The 26312-nt window shown below is 42.1% G+C and overlaps 1 protein-coding gene across 1 annotated transcript in view; it reads left to right on the plus strand.

The window, feature by feature from the left end:
• Window positions 1-26312, plus strand: part of GNA14 (G protein subunit alpha 14) — a 217438-nt gene that overhangs the window by 80826 nt on the left and 110300 nt on the right. The gene's annotated exons all lie outside the window — the stretch shown is intronic.

Genomic DNA, 26312 nt, shown 5'->3' on the forward strand with positions numbered 1-26312 from the left:
GAGCCACTGCGCCTGGCCAGTTAACATTCTTTAAGCAGTATTTGAGCTATGCTAGGTGAGCCAGGACCTGCTCTGGGAGCTGCAGGTAGGGTGATAAACAAGAAAGACCACTCTGTCTCAGGGAGCTTACCTCCCAGCCCACCTCCTTCTTTCTAATCTTCCTTCCTCCTCGTCCTCCCTACCTCCATAGAACAAATTATTTAGAATCTTTTAGGCTAAAAATAGGCAAGTCAATAAATATCATTTTAGAGCAAGATATTTTGAGAGCAATAAATACCATTTTAGAGCAATAAATATCATTTAGAGCAAGAACATTATCACAAACTTTTGCTGGCCATAATGGAATACTTGTTTCTTTGTTTTTGAGATGGAGTCTCACTCTGTCACCCAGGCTGGAGTACAGTGATACAATCTTGGCTCACTGAAACCTCTGCCTCCCGGGTTCAAGCGATTCTCCTGCCTTAGCCTCCCAAGTAGTTGGTACTATAGGCGCTCACCACCATGGCCGGCTAATTTTTGAATTTTTAGTAGAGACAGGGTTTCGCCATGTTGGCCAGGCTGGTCTCGAACTCCTGACCTCAGGTGATCCACCCGCCTTGGCCTCCCAAAGTGCTGGGATTACAGGTGTGAACCAACCACGCCCGGCCGGAATAACTTTACTCTGGAAAACTGCCCCCCCAACATGTTTTTTTTGAAACTCGTGGGAGAAAATGGTGACTAGTTAGAATTAACTGTAATTATTTGTAGCTCTCATCTCATTTTGCCTGCTATAATGCATACTAAGAATGAATTCAGGATTCAGATTCACTCCAGGATGATTGTTAAAGTTAGTTCTTTATTGGAAGTTCACAGCAGAGGAGGCTGATAAGGGTTGGAATTTACCTAAAGAGCTTATGGCTGTAGAGTATCTTACATTGATATGTCATTAAAAAACCCTGGAACTGCCGGGTGCGGTGGCTCATGCCTGTAATCCCAGCACTCTGGGAGGCCGAGATGGGCGGATCACGAGGTCAGGAGATCGAGACTATCCTGGCTAACACAGTGAAACCCCGTCTCTACTAAAAAATACAAAAAAATTAGCCGGGCATGGTTGTGGGCGCCTGTAGTCCCAGCTATTTGGGAGGCTGAGGCAGGAGAATGGCGTGAACCCAGGAAGCAGAGCTTGCAGTGAGCCGAGATCGTGCCACTCTACTCCAGCCTAAAAAAAAAAAACAAAACAACCCTGCAACATGAATCATGTTAGCAAAAATTTGCATTTTTGTAAACATGGAAATTGAAAATCGGAGAAGTCGATAATCTTGCTTCCTAAAGACTAGGTAAAATGTAAACATATGGGAGCAATACATTTTACATAAAGTGTACCTCCAGATTTGCATAACAGACTTAGATTTATAATGTATTTGTACTTGCTGATTTGTTTGGCAGGATCATCTCTAAATAATAAATATGTAGTATGTTTGAGAACAGACACTGGGCCCAGGCACATGACTTGTGTTATCAGTTACTACACATGAAGGTTATTCCAAGGGCAATATTTTTGGGAAAATAGAGCTTTAGGGCCCTGGGTATATGGCAAATACAAATAATAATTCTTATTTTTAATTAGCATAGCATTTGAGATTGTTGAAGTTCACTCTCCCAAGATTCAAATTTTGGCCACAGTTGAAAAGCAGAGAGATAAACTAGTCAGTTAGTTATAAACGAACAATGCCAGGACCCAAAGTGAGTTGTGTTTTGGGATCATGAAAGACATTTCATGAAAGGGTGAGAGTAGATTAAAACTTCCAAATGTTACTTAAAACTCTAGGACTTAGAGTTGTATTGTCATTCCTGCTGGTGGTTGTAGGAACTTATAATATTTAGTGGACATTTTGAAACCTTTCAAACTTTTCCAGCTGGATTTATTTTCTTTTTCTTTAAAGATTAATTTGAATATTCTCTTGTCCTGATGGGAGGTGACACTGGCATATCCACTCTGAAGGGCAGTTTGGTGTTGTGTATGAACATTTCTTTTTTTTTTTTTTTTTGAGGTGGAGTCTCGCTCTGTCGCCCGGACTGGAGTGCAGTGGCCAGATCTCAGCTCACTGCAAGCTCCGCCTCCCGGGTTTACGCCATTCTCCTGCCTCAGCCTCCCGAGTAGCTGGGACTACAGGCGTCCGCCACCTCGCCCAGCTAGTTTTTGTATTTTTAGTAGAGACGGGGTTTCACTGTGTTAGCCAGGATGGTCTCGATCTCCTGACCTCGTGATCCGCCCGTCTCGGCCTCCCAAAGTGCTGGGATTACAGGCTTGAGCCACCGCGCCCGGCGTATGAACATTTCAAAAGCACAGACAATTCCATGACTTAAGATCTACCTTTAAGAAGCACTCCTGGCTGGGCACAGTGGCTCACGCCTATAATCCCAGCACTTTGGGAGGCTGAGGCAGGCGGATCACTTGAGGCCAGGAGTTCGACACCAGCTTGACCAACATGGCGAGACCCTGTCTCTACTAAAAATACAAAAATTAGCCAGGCATTGGCACACGCTTGTAATCCCAGCTACTCAGGAGGCTGAGGCTTAAGAATCGCTTGAACCTGGGAGGCAGAGGTTGCAGTGAGCCGAGATTGCACCACCACACTCCAGCCTGGGCGACAGAGAGACGCTGTCCAAAAAAAAAAAAAGAAACACTCTCACACATGGACAAGGATTTATACTTAACTGGATTTCTCAACCTCAGCCTCAGCACTGGTGATATTTGGGGCCAGCCAGTTCCTTGCTTTGGGAGACTGTCCTGTGCGTTGCCAGATGTTTAGCAGCAACCCTGGCCTCTACTCAGTAAGTGCCAGTTACCCCTCTAAGTTGTGGCCAGAGTGTTTCTTTGCCCGATAGCATCCCATTGAGAACAACTGATGTATCGTAATGTCCACTGTGGCACTTATTTTCTTGTGATTTCAGATGAACTGTAAGAAGCCTAAATGCTCACTATTTGGTGCAGACTCATTCAATAGAAATACAGTGTTAGCCACATCAGTAATTGCATATTTTCAAATCGTTGCATTTAAAAAGTAAAAAGTGCTGGGTGTGGTGGCTCATGCCTCTAGTCCCAGCACTTGGAGAGGCCAAAGCAGGAGGATTACTCCAGGCAGGGAGTTTGAGACCAGCCTGGCCAACATGGTGAAATCCCGTCTCTTATAAAAATGCAAAAATTAGCCAGGCATGGTGGCGGATGCCTGTAATCCCAGCTACTTGGGAGACTGTGGCACAAGAATCACTCGAACCCAGGAGGCAGTGGTTGTAGTGAGCCGAGATTGTGCCACTACACTGTAGCCTGGGCAGCAGAGTGAGACTCTGTCTCAAAAATAAAATTTAAAAAAAGATAAAAAGAAACAGGTGAAATTGATTTAAATATTATGTTTTATTTGATCCAATATATGAAACATATTATTGCTTCAACATGTAATCAATATAAAACATTATTAATGAGGCATTTTACATTCTTTTCCTCCTACTATTAAGTTTTCAAAATCTGGTCTGTATTTTGCACTCTAGCTCATCTCAATTCATACCAGTCTCATTCAAATACTCAATAACCACGTTTAGCTGGTGGCTAGTATACTGGACAGCAAAGATTTACAGGAATGGCATTTTAAAAGAAATACTTTCATTTAGAAGAAATACTTTCAAGTACTACGTGGTATGCAAATGCCATATAGTAGTTGAAAGTAATAAAACAGAGAACTATGACATGGAAAGCACTCAAAGGCATACTGTTAGGTGAAAACAGCAGCAGAACAATATGCATAGTAGGAAACATGCTAAAAGTATTTTGAAAAATGGAATGTATTTGTATTTTCATATATGTGTATATTCACCAGTATATCTGTGAGTATGTATGTATGTAAATGAACAGAATGAGTCCTGGAAGAATGTCCCTGGATTGGAAGCAGGGCAGGTGGCCAGAGAAGGATTTAATTGTAATGTCTTAACTTATTTTTTTTTAAGACAGATTCTTGCTTCGTCATCCAGGCTGGAGTGCAGTGGCACAATCTTGGCTCACTGCGATCTCTGCCTCTTAGGTTCAAGTGATTCTCGTGCCTCAGCCTCCCAAGTAGCTGGGATTACAGGCACATACCACCATGCCCAGCTAATATTTGTATTTTTAGTAGAGACAGGGTTTTGTCATGTTGGCCAGGCTGGTCTTCAACTCCTGACCTCAAGTGATCTGCCCTCCTCCACCTCCCAAAGCGAGGACTGGGACTCCAGGCATGAGCCACCATGCCCAGCCATATTTTAACTTTTTAAATAAGAAGGAATGTATTCATATATAACTTGTATAATAAATGCTTTAAAAGAGTGAGCTCATTAGACCTAACCATCCTGGTAGTCTCTGGGTGTCAATGATTCTCATCCTGGGCAGTGCCTCAGAACCACCAGGGAAGCTTTTTTAAAGTATGCAGCCTGACACTACACTCCAGCCCAGGCGACAGAGAGATCCCCTGTCTCTTAAATTTTTTTTTTTTCTTTAAAAAAATTGTGCTGCCTGGACTTTTCTCCAGACCAGTTGAATCAAAATCTCTGGAGACTTCCGTCTTAAGCTCTTCAGACGATTCAAAAGTGTGGCCAGGATTGAGAACTACACGTGGAGAAAGGAATAGACTGTGTCCTTCAAACAATTACCAGTGGACTTACACAGAGAATTTGATAAAGATCCGATGGAAGGTCCTTTGAGGCATTTTGTCTGGTGAGAGTTTTCTGTTGTTGACTAAGGGAAGATCCATATATTAAAGTTATAATAGATGAAATGAGCTGAGGGATGGAGTTGACATCTTTTTGCAAAAATGGTGGTACCATACAAGACTTCCTAATCCATCGCCATCCAACTTTATAACAAGTTTAGTCAAGAGAGCTGTAAAAGTAGTGCTGGTCTTCTGGATAAACTCTAACAAACAGGTAATGCCTCAAGACCCCAAATTGCACTCCATAGAAACTTGTCTAATAGGGAGTCCACGAAAGGATTCTAGACTTAAAAAGTTATTCACTTAGATTGTTGGGATCATTGTTACCATTTGAAAGCATGAGATTAACTGTCCTTGGTATTTAGAAAGCAACACTTCAATTGAACTGAAAGGAAAAAAAAAATCTTGTTTAAAAAAAGAGAAAAGCCCAGTTTCTCCTATTGCTATGTTCTGCTTGAATTCATGGCAATTACAGTGTTAGTGCCATGAGGTGAAGCCAGCGTAATTTTATTTTACACGATAAGCCCCATGAAGAATCAGGACTGTTTTATACTTGTTCTAAGGTCAATATTGGTTCGGAATGCAGTTCTCTTACATTTCTCCATCATTGACCTCTGTACTTAAAGGTGAAACAAATCAGTGTTTGGCAAGACTTACAGCCATTATCTGTCTTTTCCTAAGCTTTGAAAATAACCAGAAATTGCCTGATTCTGTGAATGCTTCATTCATTTGTCCTGGAGTTTAAAGACCCACTCTCTTGTCACCATGGAAACAGATTCAGATCCTAAGGCAAAAGATTCAGTACCTCCCTCCTAATGATAATATACAGCATGAGCTCTGAAGAGAAAAATGGATCTGCCTTAGGCTTCATTGTTGAGCCTATGGTGTTCCCTGGCTCGATGAATCTCTTTCTCATTTGGTTTTAGGTCCTGGGTTTACATTTGCTGTGCAGCAGTGCATGCTGAGGGGTTTTGAGCCTTTAATCCCCTGCCACTGAATTACTGCATTTGTGTGAACAATACAAATGCCAGATTGGTTTCATACAGACTCTAAAGTTGCTGGAAATTTAATAACAGGTACCTGTGTTTGCTCCCACAAATTGATAAATCTGGTATTGGGATTTAATGCTGGCTGGGGCTGGAATAAACTAATGAAGACCTATAGGAGGCCCCATGATCTGAAGATGATCTATTCAGGGAAAAGGCCACTTACAGTGAGTTGGCTTAGAATGGGACCCAGCATTTCATAGTAAATACTAGGGATTAGGGTAGAGGATGACTTAATGGGAATTTCATTTTGAAAAATAAAATTCTAAACATAAAGTTATTTGAACTTACATGTTCAAACTTTTAGCTTATAATATCAAGAAGGTTGAAAATATAGGCTAAATCTAAGTATGAAACAAGTGTTAATTTTTTTTTTTTTTTTTTTGAAGACAGAGTCTCACTCTATCACCCAGGCTGGAGTGCAGTGGCTGGATCTCAGCTCACTGCAAGCTCCGCCTCCCGGGTTTACTCCATTCTCCTGCCTCAGCCTCCCTAGTAGCTGGGACTACAGGCTCCCGCCACCTTGCCCGGCTAGTTTTTTGTATTTTTTAGTAGAGACGGGGTTTCACCATGTTAGCCAGGATGGTCTTGATCTCCTGACCTCGTGATTCGCCTGTCTCGGCCTCCCAAAGTGCTGGGATTACAGGCTTGAGCCACCGTGCCCGGCCAAGTATTAATTTTTTTGTTGTAAATTTTCCAGCAAAATTCAGTAACTAATAGGTGCTTTCCAGCCTATGGGACTTTTACCACATATGAGTAGACCCTTTTTCAATCACTGAAACCACTTCCTCTTCACCACATAGATTAGTGAGTCACCCTCCCTTTTTCATGTTACTTCCTACTTCCTAGAATAAATCCCCTACTCTAGCTTGGTGGCTCGCCTTTATGTCCCTTCCCTGCCCCAAACGTGATCATTTTTTTTGGGTTCTGTCCCTCTAAGTGTTCTCCAAATACCCTCCTTGCTCTCAATCCTCAATTCCTCATCTAAGTTAGCTGTTCCATCTTTCTTTCTTTCTCCCCAGACTTTCCATAGCACTGATCTGTTCTGCTCAAACATGATCATACACTACTTCCTAACTTTATTTAGATCACAGATCAGTATATGCCTTGCTGACTCATATGATTTCCGTGAGAGAAGGGCTGGTATATCTTCAGGCCTCTAGTACAAAGGCATTCATGCTACTCATCTGAGTATCCCATTGTTGAGTTGTGTGAAAGTGATTCCTGAGTTTTCTTAATCTCTATTGTGAACCTATGATGTTCCCTTCAGGCTTTGACATTTCAAAGAAAGTCAGTGGTAGATTGTTTGGGCTTTATCCCCAAAAAGAGAGAAAGCGAAGTGAAGAAAAGAGGAGATTTCCTAAGACTGTTTTTAATACCTGATTTGACTGGTAGAAATTAGATGGCCAGGAAAAGAGGAAACAGAATTTTTGTGTGTTGATGTAGTAATTAGTCAGCTGAAGGAAAATGTCATCAATTTCTAGCTTCCTAGGTTTTGCACTAACATAACAAAATTTACCCTCTTAGCCATTTTTAAGTGTAGAATTCAGTGGCATCAAGTGCATTTACAGTGTTGTGCAACCATCACTACTGTCCATTTCCAGAAATTTTTTGTCATTCCAAGGAGCAACTCATTAAATCCATTAAATAAGAATTCTCCATTCCCCTCATGTAATATTTACCCTTTTGGATCTGACTTATTTCATTTAGCAAATATTTTCAAGCTTCATCCATACTGTAGCATCTGTGAGAATTTCCTTCCTTTTTAAGGCTGGATAAAATTCTATTGTATGTATATACCACATTGTGCTTATCTAGTCATCTTTTAATGGATAAAAACAATGAAACTATGAACTCCTGACGTTACTTGTATGGCATTTTATTTTATTTATTTATTTTTTTTGAGGCGGAGTCTCGCTCTGTCGCCCAGGCTGGAGTGCAGTGGCCTGATCTCAGCTCACTGCAAGCTCCGCCTCCCGGGTTTACGCCATTCTGCTGCCTCAGCCTCCCGAGTAGCTGGGACTACAGGCGCCCGCCACCTCGCCCGGCTAGTTTTTTGTATTTTTTAGTAGAGACGGGGTTTCACGGTGTTAGCCAGGATGGTCTCAATCTCCTGACCTCGTGATCCGCCCGTCTCGGCCTCCCAAAGTGCTGGGATTACAGGCTTGAGCCACCGCGCCCGGCCACTTGTATGGCATTTTATAGTGGCTTTTCTGATTCTCACTCTTCTTTTTAAAAATATTTCTTATCGGCCGGGCGTGGTGGCTCAAGCCTGTAATCCCAGCACTTTGGGAGGCCCAGACGGGCGGATCACGAGGTCAGGTGATCGAGACCATGCTGGCTAACACGGTGAAACCCCGTACTAAAAATACAAAAAACTAGCCGGGCGAGGTGGCGGGCGCCTGTAGTCCCAGCTACTCGGGAGGCTGAGGCAGGAGAATGGCGTAAACCCGGGAGGCGGAGCTTGCAGTGAGCTGAGATCCGGCCACTGCACTCCAGCCTGGGTGACAGAGCGAGACTCCGTCTCAACAACAACAACAACAAAATTTATTATCCTTTATTTGACCTCTAAAGATGGATTTGTTCATTTGAGGGAACAAATTAGTTTGACTGGTTTGGGAAGGTATTTTGACCCACAGAATGGAATGTGTAAAACCGGACATGATAGATAAACTTAGCCATACCCCATCCTCATTGCCTGGCTAAGCCTTGTAGGGTTCTGTAGAGTTCTAGAGGGGACACTGTAATGCATTTTAATAGGTACCTGGTGACACCTTAATTGTGAAGCCTGATTCAATTCCTATACAAAAGTCTTTTTTAAAATTCTGACCTAAGTTAGTGTTTGTAGTGAAAACACTGGGACTGTTCAAACATTTGAGAATTATGATTATGGCCAAGAGAGTTGTCTGAAGAGGGTCTTATATTGTCTACATTTCCATTTGGCTAGGAGTCAGCTAGAAAAGTGAAGCTTAGGAAGTCAGGAGGAATGGGTCTATTCTTCTCAAAAAAAGTTAAGGAGACTTTTATTTGGGTGAAGGCATGAAGGACTCTATTTTTTTCCACCATTCCCTTAACTTGGGGAAAATAGAAAATTAGTAACTCCTCATTTAAGGCCTAAGGTGAGGCATTAGGCATTGTCTTTCTGCAAAGTTCTGTGCTTTGGCTACTCAAGATAGAAAGGAAGCTAGCTGAATCCATTGTTGGAGTAGCTGTTGGAACCAGGGTAAGGTGATATTACCTTGAATAAAATTGGTGAGGAAAGTTAAAACATCCTCCCTTTAAGATGGGGGAGGAGGCTAGGCACAGTGGCTCACGCCTGTAATCCCAGCATTTTGGGAGGCCAAGGCAGGCAAACTGCCTGAGCTCAAGAGTTCAAGACCAACCTGGGGGCGACATGGGAAAACCCTGTCTCTACAAAAAAACCAAAACAAACAAACAACAAAAAATATCATAATTAGCTAGGTCTAGTGTCGTGCACCTGTGGTCCCAGCTACTTGGGAGGCTGAGGTGGGAGGATCACTTGAACCTGGGAGGTGGAGGCTGCGGTGAGCCGAGATCGTGCCACTGCACTCCAGCCTTGGTGACTAAGACCCCCACCTCAAAAAAAAAAAAAAAAAAAAAAGACTGGGGAGGAAAAAAAATTATTTAAACTATTAAGTAATTAATTTTGTCTAAGTAGCTTATTTCTGCTTTAACTTATATATTTTTCTTAAATTTAGTGTGGCTTATTCTTATATTCATAGAGTTTTTAAAAAATGAAAAGTGTGAAAAAATTATAGCCCTTTCCCAGTAATTCTCAAACCTGAATAATTGAATAGCCATGGACATTTCTAGGGGCAAGCCCTGGCATCACATAGTTTTTTTAAAGCTCTCTAGGTAATTCTCCCGGGTAGCCATGGGTGAGGATTACATACCTTATATTTTCAGAATCAACTTCTGGTCTAAAGCCAATGGTGTATGTTACATAAGAAGGGTAAACTCACCACCGCCTGGTTGAAGTATTTTCTATCTGTAGGTTTAGTTCAACAGTTTAAAAGCTGAGCCTGAAAATGTAAACCTATTAAACCATGACTGTGCCCCCAAAGAAAGGGGATGGAAGGACCATTTATTTATGTGGCACTATTCATTAGGTAATTTGGGAGAGGGGAATGCACATATATCAGGTTGTTTCTTAAGTGTTGCTTTCTTTTGAATAAACCTGAAGCGGAGAAATGGCTAAGGAAATTGTTTTTGTTGTACTAACCTCTTTCACTTTACCAAGCTCAGATCTAAAGAATATCTTCCCAGCACATGTACCCTAGAGCTTAAAGTATAATAAAAAATTTAAAAAAAAAAATCTTCCCTTAATGCCAGCTTGCACATATTTGCACACACATGCTTACCATCACTCTGTGACATGCACTTTCTTTTCTGCATGCCCTGTGGAAAGCTGTGCCCTTCTCCTGGAGCACGCCCTTTTCATCTCCCCCATCAAAGTGTCAGGATGTAGACACCCTGGCCCTTCTTCCCTATGTCCTCTGGCCCAGAAGGGATGCCCTGTCCTTTGTCTTCAGCTCCCCCAGTCCTTTATCTCACTTGCACCTTTATTGTCTGAGCTTCCTCATGTTTGGCAAGTGCAGTGAGCTACTTCCCAGCCAGAGACCTCCCAGGAGCTATGCTGGTTGTCACAGGTGGAGCTTGGGACCAAGTTCCAAGGAGATGCCTCTGGGAAGTTAGACTCCATCTAGGCAGTTGGACTTTGAACAGTTAATTGATGGGAATCAAGAAACAAGAGGCATTTCTTTCGTTTTTTTTTTTGAGACGGAGTCTCGCTCTATCGCCCAGGCTGGAGTGCAGTGGCCGGATCTCAGCTCATTGCAAGCTCTGCCTCCCGGGTTTACGCCATTCTCCTGCCTCAGCCTCCCGAGTAGCTGGGACTACAGACGCCCGCCACCTCGCCCGGCTAGTTTTTTGTATTTTTAAGTAGAGACGGGGTTTCACGGTGTTCGCCAGGATGGTCTCGATCTCCTGACCTCGTGATCCGCCCGTTTCGGCCTCCCAAAGTGCTGGGATTACAGGCTTGAGCCTCCGCGCCCGGCCTGCAAGAGGTATTTCTTAATAGTAATAAGAAATTTGTGGTGTCACAGGTAAGAATCCAGAGAAAAGATAGGTCCTCTGGTTTATGTCACAGTGGTGAAAGCAACAGCCTTTAAATCATCCTCAAAGGGAAGAGGAAAAACAAAGTCAGCCAACAATGGAGAAGACCCAAATATTTAGCCCTGTCCTGCTTAGGTTCTTAGGGGAGGTTTTTTCTTTCTTTTTTCTTCACCTTTTTTCAGTAATGGTACTTGCTAGGGGAGATACAACTCTGAATCAGGTGTTTTGAAATTGTTTCTTTAGAATACGGAAGTAAACAAAGGCAGTAGCAGTCTTTCTTGGAAAACCATTATCATCTGTCATACTTTTTCAGAGGCTTCTTCCGACTTTATACAGAAGGCAGACCCCAGTCTCTACCCTACCCTAGTTTTTTATGGGAAGAATGGCACACACTGACACCTGGGTCCAAGGTGGCTTCATCATACCTAATGGAGAACCTCATCTGGTTTCTACCATTTCCTAGATACATTTTCTAGAAGTGATTTTGCTCTCATTGGGGTTAAATGTACAATCCGGGAGCTCTATAAATCTCCCTCCTTTAGAAGTCTGGCTTTGCTGTGTCATATGGGATATCTGAGCAGCTGGGTACACAGATCTAAGACTACTACTTAAACTTTGAAATGCTTTAAAAGAGTGATTTTCAAAAATGTGTCTATATTCTTACTCTTATTATGAAAAATCTTAAATAAAGGTTTGAAGCAATAGTATAATGAACTCCCCTTCTCTGCCATCTAAACTCAGTAATTGTCAACATTTTGCCGTATTTGCTTATCTGTCTATCTAATCTATCTATCTATCTAATCTATCTGTTCTGTTTTGCTGGACAACGTAAAAGTGTAGACTTCATGGCATGGCACCTCCAAATGCTTCTTTGTTAAGAACCCTTCTACATAAACAAAATATATTGTCACATCTAAGAATATTAATAACATTTCCATTTTATATTATCCAATCTATATTTAAATATCTTCAGTTGTCTTATGAATTATTTTTTTAAATATGTTTATGTTTTCCAACTGAATCCCCAGAAAGCTGGGAGACTGAGACAGATGTCAGAGGACAGAGTCCCATTTGTAAAAACGGGGCTGGGATCCTTCCAGGGTTGTGGTTCTAAATGGCTCTGAGGCCTGAGAAAAGTCATTTAGCCATTCTGAACTCATTGGCAAAATGAGGGGGTTGGATAAGGTAATCCCTAAGGGCTGCTCCAAGTCCCTCTTCAAAAATATGATCATAAATTGCTAATAGGGGATCATTTGCATAATGTTTTTCTGTTTTTTGAGAAAGTGTCTTTTTCCTCTTCATTCCTGATTAGGAAAATCTAGTCATGAATGCTAAAGGTTACTTAATCTTCTATGGTGTCATTTGCTCCCATGAAGTAATCATCTATTAACCACTGCACTCCTTGTTCCCCTGGAGCAGAACAGTTTTACACTTAGCTTTCTTCCTTGTACCATTTTTCCAGACCCTCTCTTGTTTTTCTATCATATTTTTGTTAATTATTGAAAAGATAGTTTCATCCTCTGCCAGAAAGTTTCCCAAGTGTGGGCTGTTCACATCCCCAGCTAACCAGTATGTTGTTCTTAATGAAATATTGTTCGAGTAATTAGAATGAGAGTGCACAGCAAAATGTCTGTACTTGCCCTAGAACATAAAAACACTGGAAAAAGCAAGGTGGTCTTCACTGATTTCACTGAGATTTTGTTGATGCACACTGCGTTCTGGTTACTTTCCCACTGGATCATAATTGCTCATGGGAATAATAAATTTGGGAGATGTGTCTGGCTCTGGCAATTCACTGTAGTCTCACGGACTCAGCTGCTTCTCTCTCCTAATCTTTTTCTTTCCATTTCCCTCTCTTGTCCCTTTCTCTTTCTCCCATTCTCCTTTCTTTCTCGTTCACTTATTCATTTATTCATTTATTCCGTGTATGCATGCAGTGCATGCCTCCTTGGTGTCAGCCCAGGGCAAGGCTGCTGTGGAGGGGTACCCCTAGACCCCTGAGTTTATTCTTAGTTTGGCTATAGCTCACTTCAAAATGAAGGGCTGCAAGAGGGTCATTGCCTGGATGAGAATGATTTCTTCTTAACCATGGTAACCCACGCTGTGTGGGGTGGAAAAATGTCTTTTCTTGTATAAATGTGTTTCCTGTTCGTACTGATTCTTGTAACTTCTACATGTAAAATTATTAGTATCTTGAAAGTGCTGGAGGCTCTTAAAGAAGTTGTCCCCAAAAAGAAAGTGCATCCTCCCCAAACGGCTGAAGTTGTATCTGCCGAAGATACATTCTTAACTGTGCCTTAACTCTAACCCCATGCTGGGTTACCATGATTAAGAAGAAGGGGCTGTGGGAGGTGTGTGTGTCTGGGGAGGGGGGACGGTGGTAGGGCACAGTAGTGAGTGGCACAAGGCAGTTTCCAAGCAAGCTTCTGATTTGGGAAACCTGGGGTTGGTTAGGAGTGAGAGAGGAGAGGGAAAGCTCTGAGCACACGGTTGTGAGTGGCCTGGGCTGTGAGGAAGAGGAAGGCTGGGTTCTGGGACGTGCTAACTCACACATGGAGATGTATTGTCATGGGCTGGTGGTGGCCTGGAATGATTCAGCTTTATAATGAATGCATTTTATTCCTTTCTAAAACATTTGATCCAGTCAGTTAAAACTCAGAAATAAAGCCGTTTCCAGCTGCAGTGCTCAGGAATGGATTGCTTTCATCAGTATCATCTGTCATGGCCCCTCTTTTTCCCTTACGTACCTGCCCCCACCCCGTTAGCATCTACCTCCATGTATCTGCCATGATGTGTTTGAATCCAGTCTCCACATCTTTCATAGATATGCAACTGTGAAACAATGCATTTTATATGTGCTTTATTTATTTTTGTTTTTATTTTTTGAGATGGAGTCTCACTCTGTTGCCCAAACTATAGTGCAATGGAGGGATCTTGGCTCACTGCAGCCTCTGCCTCCTGAGTTCAAGCAATTCTCCCGTCTCAGCCTCCTGAGTAGCTGGGACTACAGGCACCCACCATCATCCCTGGCTACTTTTTGTATTTTTGTAGCGATGAGGTTTCACCATGTTGGCCAAGCTGGTCTTGAACTCCTGACCTCAGGTGATCTGCCCGCCTCAGCCTCCCAAACTGCTGAGTTTACAGGCATGAGCCACTGTGCCCGGTCTTATGTGTGCTTTAAAATGAATGTTTAAGTAAATGGTATTACGAGACTCATTAGGCAACCTACATTCAGGTATTTATTTTTTCACTCAGCACTGCTTTCTAAGATCCATCTATGTGTTATGCTGTAGATTCAGTACACTCCTTTTCATTGCTGTAAAATATTTCCTCCAAAAAATACACATTTTTTTTCAGGCATTTGGTCAATATCCAGTTATTCACAATTATTAATGGTGCAGTGGACATTGTTGTGCATGTTACCTTGTGGACATGAGGCCATGCCACTTTTTTCCTCCAAGTCTTTAATTTTGAAATTTTTTAAACCTGCAGGAACGTTGAAAGAACACAATAATCATCTGCTTGCCTTTTACCTAAATTATCCAAGAATTTAATCTTGCCATATATGCTTTTTCTCTAGATAGACACACACTCAGGCATACATGTGGGGATTTTTCTCTTTTTTTGAGATTGGGTCTCACTCTCACCCAGGTTGGAGGGCAGTGGTGCAGTCTCAGTTCATTGCAACTTAGGCCTCCCAGGCTCAAGTGTTGCTCCCACCTGAGCCTCATGAGTAGCTGGGAACGGCCCATGCCACCACGCCCAGCTAATTTTTTGTACTTTTGATAGATACTGAGTTTCGCCATGTTGGTCAGGCTGGTTTCAAACTCCTGAGCTCAAATGATCCACCCACCTTAGCCTCCCTAAGTGCTGGGATTACAGGCGTGAGTCACTGTGCCCAGCCATGTGTGTTTATTTTTTTACTGAACCTTTTAAAGTTTTAGACTTTACTCCCTAAGTATTCCATCACTGATTCCCTGATAATAATCATTCTCTAATGTAACCACAATAAAATTATGATGCCTAATAAAACCACAATAATTCCGTAGTATCGTCTAATAACCGATCTAAAATGGGCACATTTGCATTTTTAAAAAAATGCTGCCAAATTCTCTTCAAAGCATCTGCACTAACTTATTGTTCCCAACAGCAATGCCTGAACATTTCTATTTCCCCACACGTCCACCAACGTTTTGTTATCTGACTTTATTTTTTGCTAGTCAGATGGAGGAAAAGTATCACTTTTACATTTGCATTTAAAAAAAGTAAAGTCAGCTACAAAAACATGCAACTCTAGTACAGAATTTTATCTTTAATTCTCGAGGTAGAAATGAGATCCCCATTTGGCTTCCAGCACAGAGTAATAAACGCCGTGTCAGTGAGCAATTTGGAACAGACAGGAGACGTTTTTCTGAAGATTTAGAAAGGAATTACAGTGCGGCTCAGTTCTTCATTTTTATAAACACAGACCTTTGTCGGAGAATGTTTTGACACAGTTATCTTGGGGATCCAAAATTGTTTTGATGAAGTATTAATAGTATTTTTAAATTTATATAAAGTGGATGACTTTAGTATCAAAATAGCTAACAGAATATGAATTCCTCACATTGAAAATAGAGAGGAAACAGAACAGACAGCATCCCTGCTCTTGCTAACAGTCAAACTTATACTAAAACTTTAAAGAAAATTTTAGCAAAAATGCTTAGGTTTGAACTATGACAACGAATAGACAGGACAGGCTCATAACCAAGAGGGGATAGAATTGCATTTACTTTCTTATGCATAAATAATAAAACACTGTATCCCTGTCACTCAGTAATTACCACTATTAAGTTTTGGTGACTATAATTCCAACTTACAAATGTGTGTGTATGTGTGTGCAAGCATAAAAATCATCCAAATCATCTTCACCTGAAAGTAACAGAGACCCTTTTAAGGGCTTGCTGTGGACTGAGCACTGGCTGAGTGCTTGCAGTATTATAATTCCCATTTCCCAGATGAGGCCAATTGAGAGCCTGTTCACGGTGAGGCAGCAGGTAAATGGCAGACTGGGAATTTGAGCACAGGCAGCCCCTCTTAACCTTTACTATACTCCCTCCTGGCCAGGTAGGTTTTTTTTCATTACTTTCTCATTTACTGTATGGTAGACAGCATTTCGTGTCAGTAAATATTCATCTGCATTGATTTTCCTGGCCATATATTTCCATTGTGGAGAGTCAACATAACTAATTGGTCTCCTATCACTATGCATTTATTCTTTTCTCATTTTTGTTATTGTGTATCACACTGTGATTACTTTCCCATTACATAGGTATTTGGCCACTTGTCTAATGATGTCTTTAGATTGTATATCCTAGAATTGGAATTTTTGGATGATAACATCCCACCTTGAATGATGGTGATGCAAGCTGTCATATTATCCTTCATCTTGCTGTGCACACGAATAAATGGGAATGGGTGTCTGTTTTCTGATATGCCCATTAACACTGGATTTTTTTGTGTGTGTGTCAATTTTACCCCTTTTGCAAACAAAAATATGGTATGGCATGATTTTCATTTGCACTCCATGATAATGAGGACAAATAGTTTTCATATGCCTACTTGTATTCTCTTCTTGTGAATTGCCTTTATGTACTTCCCCTGTTTTTTTTTTTCTATTGATGCTGTTTTAAAAAAACTGATCATTGAAGTTTTTTTGCATATAAATCATTGACTCACCTGGGATTGATTTTGATGTGCCATATAGGTCTGATCTTGTTTCAATGTGGTTAAGATCTAGTCCCAGCAGTACTTTGAGATGCCATTTATGAAGATGGTAGGTGTAGTGCCTGGCATACATGGTTTCTCCATAAACATTCCTTCCCTTACTCTCTCCCTGTCTCTTGCATAGTCTTAGGGAGAGGTACTAAGGAAGGAGCCCAGGTATATCCAAGAGCTGGGCTAGGGGAGTAGAAAAGAACATGGCTAATTATTGAGATTTCACCCTTCCATGAATGATCAATACTTACGAAGCTCCTCTGAGAGACATATGAGAATAGTTAGCTTCCATAAGGTGAGTCTGGGACTTTGATGTGCCTTTTTTCTTGGGATATGTTTTTCCAGCAGGTCACGTCATCATTAGGTAAATAGAGTGGTCCTCATTCATATTGTCATGTTGATGCAGCAGATGCAGTTTTCAGAAAACCCTCATTGAGTTATGTTCACTTCTCTCCTGGCAGCCTGCAGTACAGTGTTCTGTTGGTTGGCACAGTTTCCGCTGCTTAACGCTGAATGGAAAATAAGTTAGAATCTGATAGTTATGGGCATTTCAATTGTGATGTTTAATAGCACTAATTGCATTGGCTACAAGAACCCAAAAATGCTTGGGCATTAAAAAGAAACTAAGGTAAAATAATAATGATATTAAAATTTATTCTTGTTTCTCTGATGTCATGAAGCCTGCAACGGCAGCTCCTTCCGGAAGAGGTTGCTCTGCTCCCTTGCTGAGTGAATTGGGTCTTTTGTAACATTTGTTTCCTTTATTATATCAGAGTAATGATTCTTGGTGAGGTGATCTTGAAATTCTTAAAAGAGCAGAATGCAATTGTTATAAATAATATATCATAACAAAAAAGAGAATAAAATTCACCAGTTGGTGTAACTTGGGACATATCACAGAATATAGGACCAAGAAAAGTTTCAGTTTTCAATTCTCTTAGGAAAGCTCATCAGCAAATCTATTCTTTCCAGAAACCAAAGCTATGAAAACCCAAAAAATGCTTGGAGTATCTTATCTCTCGTTATTTTCATTTCCAAATCATTTTCTCAGATTTGCTCATCTCTCAGCCTCTCAAAGCCTCCACTGTCCTTCACTTTTCACCACCAACTCCCCACCAAAAGAAAAAAACAAATAATCTCCCAGAATCTGGATATGATAGATTCAATTTTATTTTAGAACTTTTGGGAATAATTGATTGCTTGTATTGAATTTCTTTCTTTCTTTCTTTCCTTCTTTCTTTCTCTCTTTCTTCCTCTCTTTCTTCCTTCCTTCCTTTCCTCTTTCCTCTCTTGCCTCCTTTCCTCTTTCCTCTCCTTCTTTTCTTTCCTCTCTTTCCTCCCCTTTCCTCCTGTTTTTCTTTTCTTTCTTTCCCTCCCTCCCTCTCTCTCTCTTTTCTTTTCTTTCTTTCTTTCTTTTCTTTCTTTCTCTTTTTCTTTCCTTCCTTCCTTCCTTCTCTTTCTTTCCCTTCCTTTCCTTCCCTTTTCCCTCCCTCCTTCCCTCCCTCCCTCCCTCCCTTCCTTCCCTCCCTCCTTCCTCCCTCCCTTCCTCCCTCCCTCCCTTCCTTCCCTCCTCCCTCCCTTCCTTCCTTCCCTCCCTCCCTTCCTTCCTTCCTTCCCTTCCTTCCTTCCTATCTTTTCTTGACAGAGTTTTGCTCCTGTTGGCAATAGGTATACCTTGGCTCACTGCACCCTCCGCCTCCCGGGTTCCAGTGATTCTCCTGCCTTAGCCTCCCAAATAGCTGGGATTCCAGGTGCCCATCACCACCCTCGGCTAATTTTTGTATTTTTAGTAGAGATGGGATTTCACCACACTGGCCAGGCTGGTCTCGAACTCCTGACCTCAGGTGATCCGCCTGCCTCACCCTCCCAAAATGCTGGGATTACAGGCATGAGCTACCACGCCCGGCCGCATTTCTTTATATTAAGGCTGTATTTGCAAATACTGGCCTTCTAAAATCACTGAAGATGATTTCTGCCAAATGAACCATGAAGAATGAAAAGGATTATTTTTTAAAATAAGCCAAGAGCATGGCCCTAACTCTTTTTCTCATTGTTTCTTGTTGCCCAAAGATGCTGCTCAGATCCAGTAGGAGAATAATCCTTCCTATTTTTCCCTATATTTCTTCCTAGGGGCTGGAATTGACCAGACTTTAGGAGTAGGGAAGGGTCCTGTGAAAGAGGGCTTCAGCTTCAGTCTGGAGGCAGCTTCAGAACTTGATGACCCAGTGATTTGGGGTCACTTGAAGGGTGGGTGGGTGTCTGAGCATGTATATGATGAGGTCCTGCTTTTTCTAGTCCCTTGACTAGTTTTGTGCCTGCTGCAAGATGTACCTCATGGGGGCTTAGGGGCAGGCTGGCATGGATGGAGATGAGTTTATGCCAGTGGTTGACCACATAAAGGAAGTCTAAAGACTCTGGTTATCTGCAGGACAGAGTTTGAGTTGTCAGCATTAGTAGATGAGTAGAAACTGAAGATTCACAATTTGAAAAAGGATGAGGAGGGAGAGGAGGAAAAGAACAGCTAAAGAATGTATAGTATATCAAACTGTGTCAAAGCATGCTGGCCAAAGATGCTGGATTTACATTGCTTGTTGATTTGCAGGCACATACATCGTGTATAAAGTATAATGACAATTTTCTGCTAATCTGCCAAAAAGGTTGAAAATTTTCCCCTTGAACCTATGATGGAAAACAATTGAGCAATGTATGTGTTGAGGGCGGGGTAGGGGAAGACCAAGCAGACTGCCTGAAGATATTCCTTGTCGGGAAAATCAGAGCTGAATGTTCATTTCCATACTGAATTTAAAACAGGAGCTGGGCCCGCAATAGCATAACCAGTAAGGAAAAATCTGAAGTCTGATCTTGAGTAAAATTCCAGTGTTTGAGAGCGAATATGAAGGTGACCATTTTAATTTGCACACTTTACTCCGTGACTAATTTTGTTGCCCCTGTGGACAACCTGACCTTAACAAAGCCTTGTCAAGCCCATCTCATTTCCATCTCCCATTTGATTCTCTTTGAACTTCCATGTGTAAACAATGGTTGGATTATAGAATAGATAAAGTGAGATTTAACAGCTGCTTTGAAGATAGTTTAAATGTACTTTTAATTAGTATTGTTGAATTGATTTCATGCTGTAGTGCCTAACTTGAGTGTATTTTATGATAATGCTTGTGTTTTGAACCTAGATGTGCGCTGCAATGGTATTTCAGGGTGGATATTGATATGTATGTGACCATATGACATTACTCCCAATTGTCCTGGATATTATGTCCGCTCCAGAAACTCTGGCTAACTCAGAGGAATCTTAGCACCCTTAGCTAATAATATGTACCAATTGTACATGCTTGCAAAGTTTCTTTCACTTCTTAAAAACCCTCAGTGAAGATGAAGGCTTTCTCTGTATTTAGTCTACCATTCTCTCAGCAAACAATTCTAAGTCAGATCTTTCTTTACCAAGTAGATCTATACCAAAATATACCTAGGCTGAAAGAGCATATCCTGGATAAAAGTTGGAAATGAGATAATATTGCCATTGATAGTTACCGTTTTAACCCCTGAGTGCATGTTGAGCCAGGGGGGCACCATACATTTGCAGGGCGCAGACAGGATTACCCATGGAAGCCCCTGGTTGGTGTTCCCTTCTCTGTAGCCCCTCCCACCCACAGTGCAAAAGACTTTACAGACACCCTGGCTAGTACATCCAGGCTTTGTCAACACACCCTTACAAACATCTGTCCCCTGGTTACCTTGAGATTTAGTGACGTGTGTACACCAATGGCATATTCACCCCCAAGAGGATGGACTGGGGAGGGCCCATGCAAGCCCTAGAAGTGGGTCTGGGGTCATTTGGGTGGAGAAAATTCCAGAGTCCCAAGTGCTCGGAATGAGGAAGCTGGGAAGAGGACATGGGCTACAAATAGGCACGGTCCCTTGGGCCTGTGTTCTCATTGCTCCCTTGGGTGGGGAGAAGATGAAAGAGGGCCGAAATGAGGTCCTCAAAGTTGGGGCTCCTTTCCCCAACTCTGAGGGTGATGCCAAGAGCCCCAGAATAGGAGAGCCATTGTAGGACATTGTCTCACTGGCCCTTTCATTTTCTGCCAGCAAGCATTTGAACGTTCTGTGCAGATTGTCAGGCTAGGTGTTGTGGGAGGATACAAAATACGAAGCTATTTTTAATCTAGTTGTGGGGGAGACAAAAGCTGGACTGAGAAACATTTCAAAACAACTGAATAATAAGGGAAAATGGCTGGCCCTTCAGTGACAAGTGAGGGAATTTTGGGTGAAATGGAGTCAAGTGATAGTTCTAGCTTGAAAAGGAGGGCTGGTTTCAGGGCCACAAGGTGTTAGAAATCATGGAGTTCATGGGTGGCAAACTTAAGCTTTCAGGGCTCCAACAGGTACTGTAAATGTGCCAATGGATCTGCTATCAGACCACAGGGACAAGGGATAGCACGTGGGAGGGCTTGTGTTGAACTACAGACTACATGCCCTATTGAAAGACTTTCTCGGCTCGGTGTGGTGGCTCACTCCTGTAATCCCAGCACTTTGGGAGGCCGAGGTGGGCAGATCATGAGGTCAGGAGATCAAGACCATTCTGGCCAACATGGTGAAACCCTGTCTCTACTAAACATACAAAAATTAACTGCACTTGGTGGCATTTGCCTGTAATCCCAGCTACTCGGTAGGCTGAGGCAGGAGAATTGCTTGAACCCAGGAGGAGGAGGTTGCAGTGGGCCCAGATTGCGCCACTGTACTCCAGCTTGGCAACAGAGCGAGACTCCATCTCAGAAAAAAAAAAAAAAGACTTTCTCATTAAATAGTAAAGAGTTGAGCCATGTACTTACAATATTAAATGGGAAAGGTCCACACTTCTGGGGTGGTTGAGGATGAAGTTAAAGTGATGCTGCCACATTGGTGCAGAAGCTTAATAATATGGTTGTTTATGCACATTTACTCCTAATCAAACAACTTGAGTTAAAGAAGTTGCGGCAAGTAGAAAATAACATGAGGGGAAAAGTTGTAAAGAAGAAACTCTTTAACATGCTGCTCAATGCTGGATGGTGGGTAAGACAAATGAGAACAATGAAGAGCCCCTTCCCCTTTCCTGTAAGAGGTTAAAAAAAAATTGCTATATTTAGAAAATGTGCATGAATCCCTATTATTCTTTTCATTTCTATAAAAGTCCTCCTAGAGAAACTGTGTCATGTCCAATTTCAGGGTGTTGACCCTGTGGTCACTGCTCCCAAACAGGCACTGAGCTGGGTTGAATCGTGTATCCCCCACTCCAATTCGTGATGAATTTGGAACCTGTGAATGTGACCTTATTTGGAAATAGGGTCTCTGTAGATGTAATCAAGTCAAGCTGTGGTCATAGTGGATTTGAGTGGGCCCCAAATTCATTGTGGCTGGTGTCTTTAAGAAGACTGAACATTGGACACAGACACACCAGAGGAAAGAGGACCATGTGAAGGCAAAGGCACAGGTTGGAGTTACACTGCCACAAGCAAAGAACATCAAGCATTGTCCACAAGCACCAGGAGCTGGGAGAGGAGCGTGGAGTACAGTCCCCCTCAGAGGCTCTGTGAGAGCATGTGTTTCCCTGGATTTAAGCCAGCCAGCGTGTGGTATTTTGTTACAGCAGCCTTAGAAACTGATGCAGGCACCGTTTTCCAACTTCCTCCTTGTTAACAGAAATGCCACTAAGTTCACCAATGTCTCAAATATTATTGATTCCCATCTCCAACCTTGTCTTCCAAATGCATTGAGTTTTCCAAACCATTGCATTTGCTTCTTCCTCTCCATTTCCCGATATCACCCTTATCACTTATCATAATAATGTTTGAATACTGCTTTCTACAATTAATGTAATTTTCATTCTCACAACAAATGATGATGTATTATATTCATTTATATTATACTCATTGATATATTATTTATTTATTATACTCATTTACTTGATGAGGAAACTGAGGGTCAAAGGGTTTAAGTAATTTGTTTAATGTCATACAGTTAACTAGTATGCCAGAAATCTGGGATGCCAGCAAGGATAGGCTCTTTAGTTCCGAGAAAAAGAATAATAAATCCCGAATGGACTGCCTTGTTGTAATTATTGCGCCATCCCACCTTTTCCATCATTCCAGTGGAAAAAACCACAGGACACATCTGTATCACTGGGGTAAAACGAAAGGAAGCCGCAGATTGTTCTCTTTTGCCTCCTTACACCTTGGAGGAATAACTTTCGTTATTATGACAGCAAAGGCATCCCACTAATTGATAGAACAAAAATAGAGCTCGTTTTACCTCTTTTTTTTTCTTATAACAACAGAATTTCTTTTTATATGTTTAATTACAGCCTTTGAAGATACATCAAATAGCATTCTGGTGGCAAGAGATTTTTCCCATAAGTAGGTCATTGGAGATATAATTAACACAGATAATAGCTATCTCATCTATGGATGGCATTTTAGTTGAAATGACCTTTTTCGCTTATGTTTCCCCACTGTCTGTAATGAAGCAGACAGTTGGGTTATGTTGTTCGGCGGTTTTATAGCCAGGGCAAAAAGTACATCCTCCCAATATAAGAAACATCCAACTCCCACAATTTTCTTACTGAAAATCTCAGTTATTTTTTAAGATAGAGGTTGTATGAAAAGGAAAAGCTGGTTGCTTATGGATTTTCTTATTTTGAAATGTGTGTTTTAGAAGTGAATTAGAGTTGCAATACCAGAGGAGGCTATAAAGCCTCCCCACCCCCAATAAGACAGAATTATATGTCGGATGACCATATACATTATTGTTTGGAACAGGATACTTTGCAGAATGCAAAGGATGCTATCAATAATCACCTCAGGACAATGGTTATAAACCCAGGCTGCCCTGGGCAACCAGAAGATATGGTCATCCTGGCTATTTTAACCCATCCTGGAGAGAGGAATCCAGCCTGTTTTTGAATACATCTCCCCACAAATAGTCTATCTTGATGAATGGGGCTGGAGGTGATTACTAGTCATGAATCATTGGGCTGCCCCTTGGAAATTAAATATAGATATTTAAGGAACATTTTTGGGCTACCAGTAAGAGATACATTGAAAAATTCTTACCCAAATGTGTTGGTCTTAGTCATGGAGAGTTTGGGGCTCAAAGGGCTTTTGGCCTAGAGGAAAGAAATCTGGGGAATTGACCTTTCCAACAGGGGTGTAAACTCAAGCCTAGATAGTGCCCAGCTAGGCAATCAATGGATGCTTACTAAAGCATGATTGGAGGCCGGGCACGGTGGCTCATGCTTGTAATCCCAGCACTTTGGGAGGCCGAGGCGAGTGGATCACGAGGTCAGGAAATGGAGACCGTCCTGGCTAACACGGTGAAACCCTGTGTCTACTAAAAATACAAAAAATTAGCCAGGCATGGTGGCGGGCGCCTGTAGTCCCACCTACTCAGGAGGCTGAGCTTGCAGTGAGCCGAGATCGTGCCACTGCGCTCCAGCCTGGTGACAGAGCAAGACTCCGTCGGAAAAAAAAAAAAGGAAAAAAAAAATGATTGGAATGACTCTAAGCACCTCCTGATTCACAGCTGTACGCCCGAAAAGAAATTTCTTTCAGAGAGAGATGTCATAATGAAGACCTCTTGAGAACTCAAAAATTTGAGGAGGCACAAACTTGTTTGTTGATTTGGACAACGAGAGGAGATTTACAAGGGGAGGGTATATTTCATTTATACTGGGAGAGGCCCCTCTGAATTAAATGCTAAGAAAAAGCCCAAGGCGATATGGTGATTAGATAAGGAGTGCGGATTAGATAATTCTTTTTTTTTTTTTTTGAGACGGAGTCTCACTCTGTCACCCAGGCTGGAGTGCAGTGGCGTGACCTCGGCTCACTGCAACCTCTACCTCCCTGGTTCAAGTGATTCTCCTGCCTCAGTCTCCCGTGTAACTGGGATTACAGGCACCCGCCACCATGCTCACCTATGTTTTGTATTTTTAGTAGAGACGGGGTTTCACCATGTTGGCCAGGCTGTTCTCGAACTCCTGACCTCAGGTGATCCACCAGCCTTAGCCTCCCAAAGTGTGTATTAGATAATTCTTAAATTATTCAGACATTTCTTGAGCATTTACTCTTACAGCCGGTGTTGTCAGGTGCTGGGGTTCAAAAGGGAGAAGATAGTTGCTGATTGCAGGGAACTCATAGACTAATGAGAAGACACATAAAGATCATGGCAAATGCATGGCCTCATGGGGTGCAAGCCTCAAGCCTTGGCAGCTTCCTTGTAGTATTGAGCCTGCAGGTGCACAGAAGCCAAGAATTGGAGTTTGGGAACCTCGGCCTAGATTTCAGAAGATATATGGAAATGTCTGTCTGCCTACGCAGAAGTTTGCTGCAGAAGTGGTGCCCTCATGGAGAACCTCTGCTAGGGCAGTGCGGAAGGGAAATGCAGGGTTGGAGCTCCCACACAGAGTCCCTGTTAGGGCACCACCTAGTGAAGCTGTGAGAAGAGGGCCACCATCCTCCAGACCTCAGAATGATAGCGATCCACTGGCAGCTTACACTTTTCACCTAGAAAAGACACAAACACTCAATGCCAGTCCGTGAAAGCAGCCGGGAGACAGGCTGTACCCTGTGAAGCCACAAGGGTGGAGCTTCCCAAGACCATGGGAACCCATCTCTTATATCAATATAACTTGAATATGAGATATGGAGTCAAAGGAAATCATTTTGGAGCTTTAAGATTTGACTTCCCCACTGGATTTCGGACTTTCATGGGGCCTGTAGCTTCTTTGTTCTGTCCAGTTTATCCCCTTTATATTTACCCAATGCCTGTACCCTCATTGTATCTAGGAAGTAACTAACTTGCTTTTGATTTTACAGGCTTGTAGGCAGAAGAGACTTGCCTTGTCTCAGATGAGACTTGGAACTGTGGACTTTTGAGTTAATGCTGAAATTAGTTAAGACTTGCGGGGACTGTTGGGAAGGCACGACTGGTTTTGAAATGTGAAAACATGAGATTTGGGAGGGGCCTGGGTTGGAATGTTATGGTTTGGCTGTGGCCCCACCCAAATCTCATCTTGAATTGCCAAGTGCTGTGGGAGGGACCCAGGGAGAGGTAACTGAATCATGGGGGAGGTCTTTCCCATTTCTTGTGATAGTGAATAAATTTCACGAGATCAGATGGTTCTATAATGGGGAGTTTCCTTGCACTAACTCTCTTTTTGCCTGCTGCCATTCATATAAGATGTGACTTTTTCCTCTTTTCCTTCTGCCGTGATTGTGAGGCCTCCCCAGCCACACGGAACTGTAAATCCATTAAACCCTTTTTCCTGTTAAAAACAAAAAAATAAAAAATCATGGCAAATGCAACAATAATGGTATGTAAAGCTATAGTAGTAACAGGAAGAAGAGAATGAGACTTTCTTCTTGGGAACTTAGGAGAATTTACAGGAAAAGTAATGCGGAACAGTTTGAGGATGAGCTGGGAGTGGGCCGGCCTATAGGGATAGATAAAGGAAGATGAAAATGGTAAGGCCTGAGTTTTAAGTGGTTGATGTTATGTTTCCAATATCCTGCTGTTACTTTGACCATGCATTCAGAAACTGGACCTTTCAAGGCCAAATTTGCATATTTTCATTCACAATGGTGGGCTAAAAAATACTGTATACCTATTC

This window comes from Trachypithecus francoisi, unplaced genomic scaffold, assembly GCF_009764315.1.
Source record: "Trachypithecus francoisi isolate TF-2019V2 unplaced genomic scaffold, Tfra_2.0 Lachesis_group16, whole genome shotgun sequence".
Taxonomy (NCBI): domain Eukaryota; kingdom Metazoa; phylum Chordata; class Mammalia; order Primates; family Cercopithecidae; genus Trachypithecus; species Trachypithecus francoisi.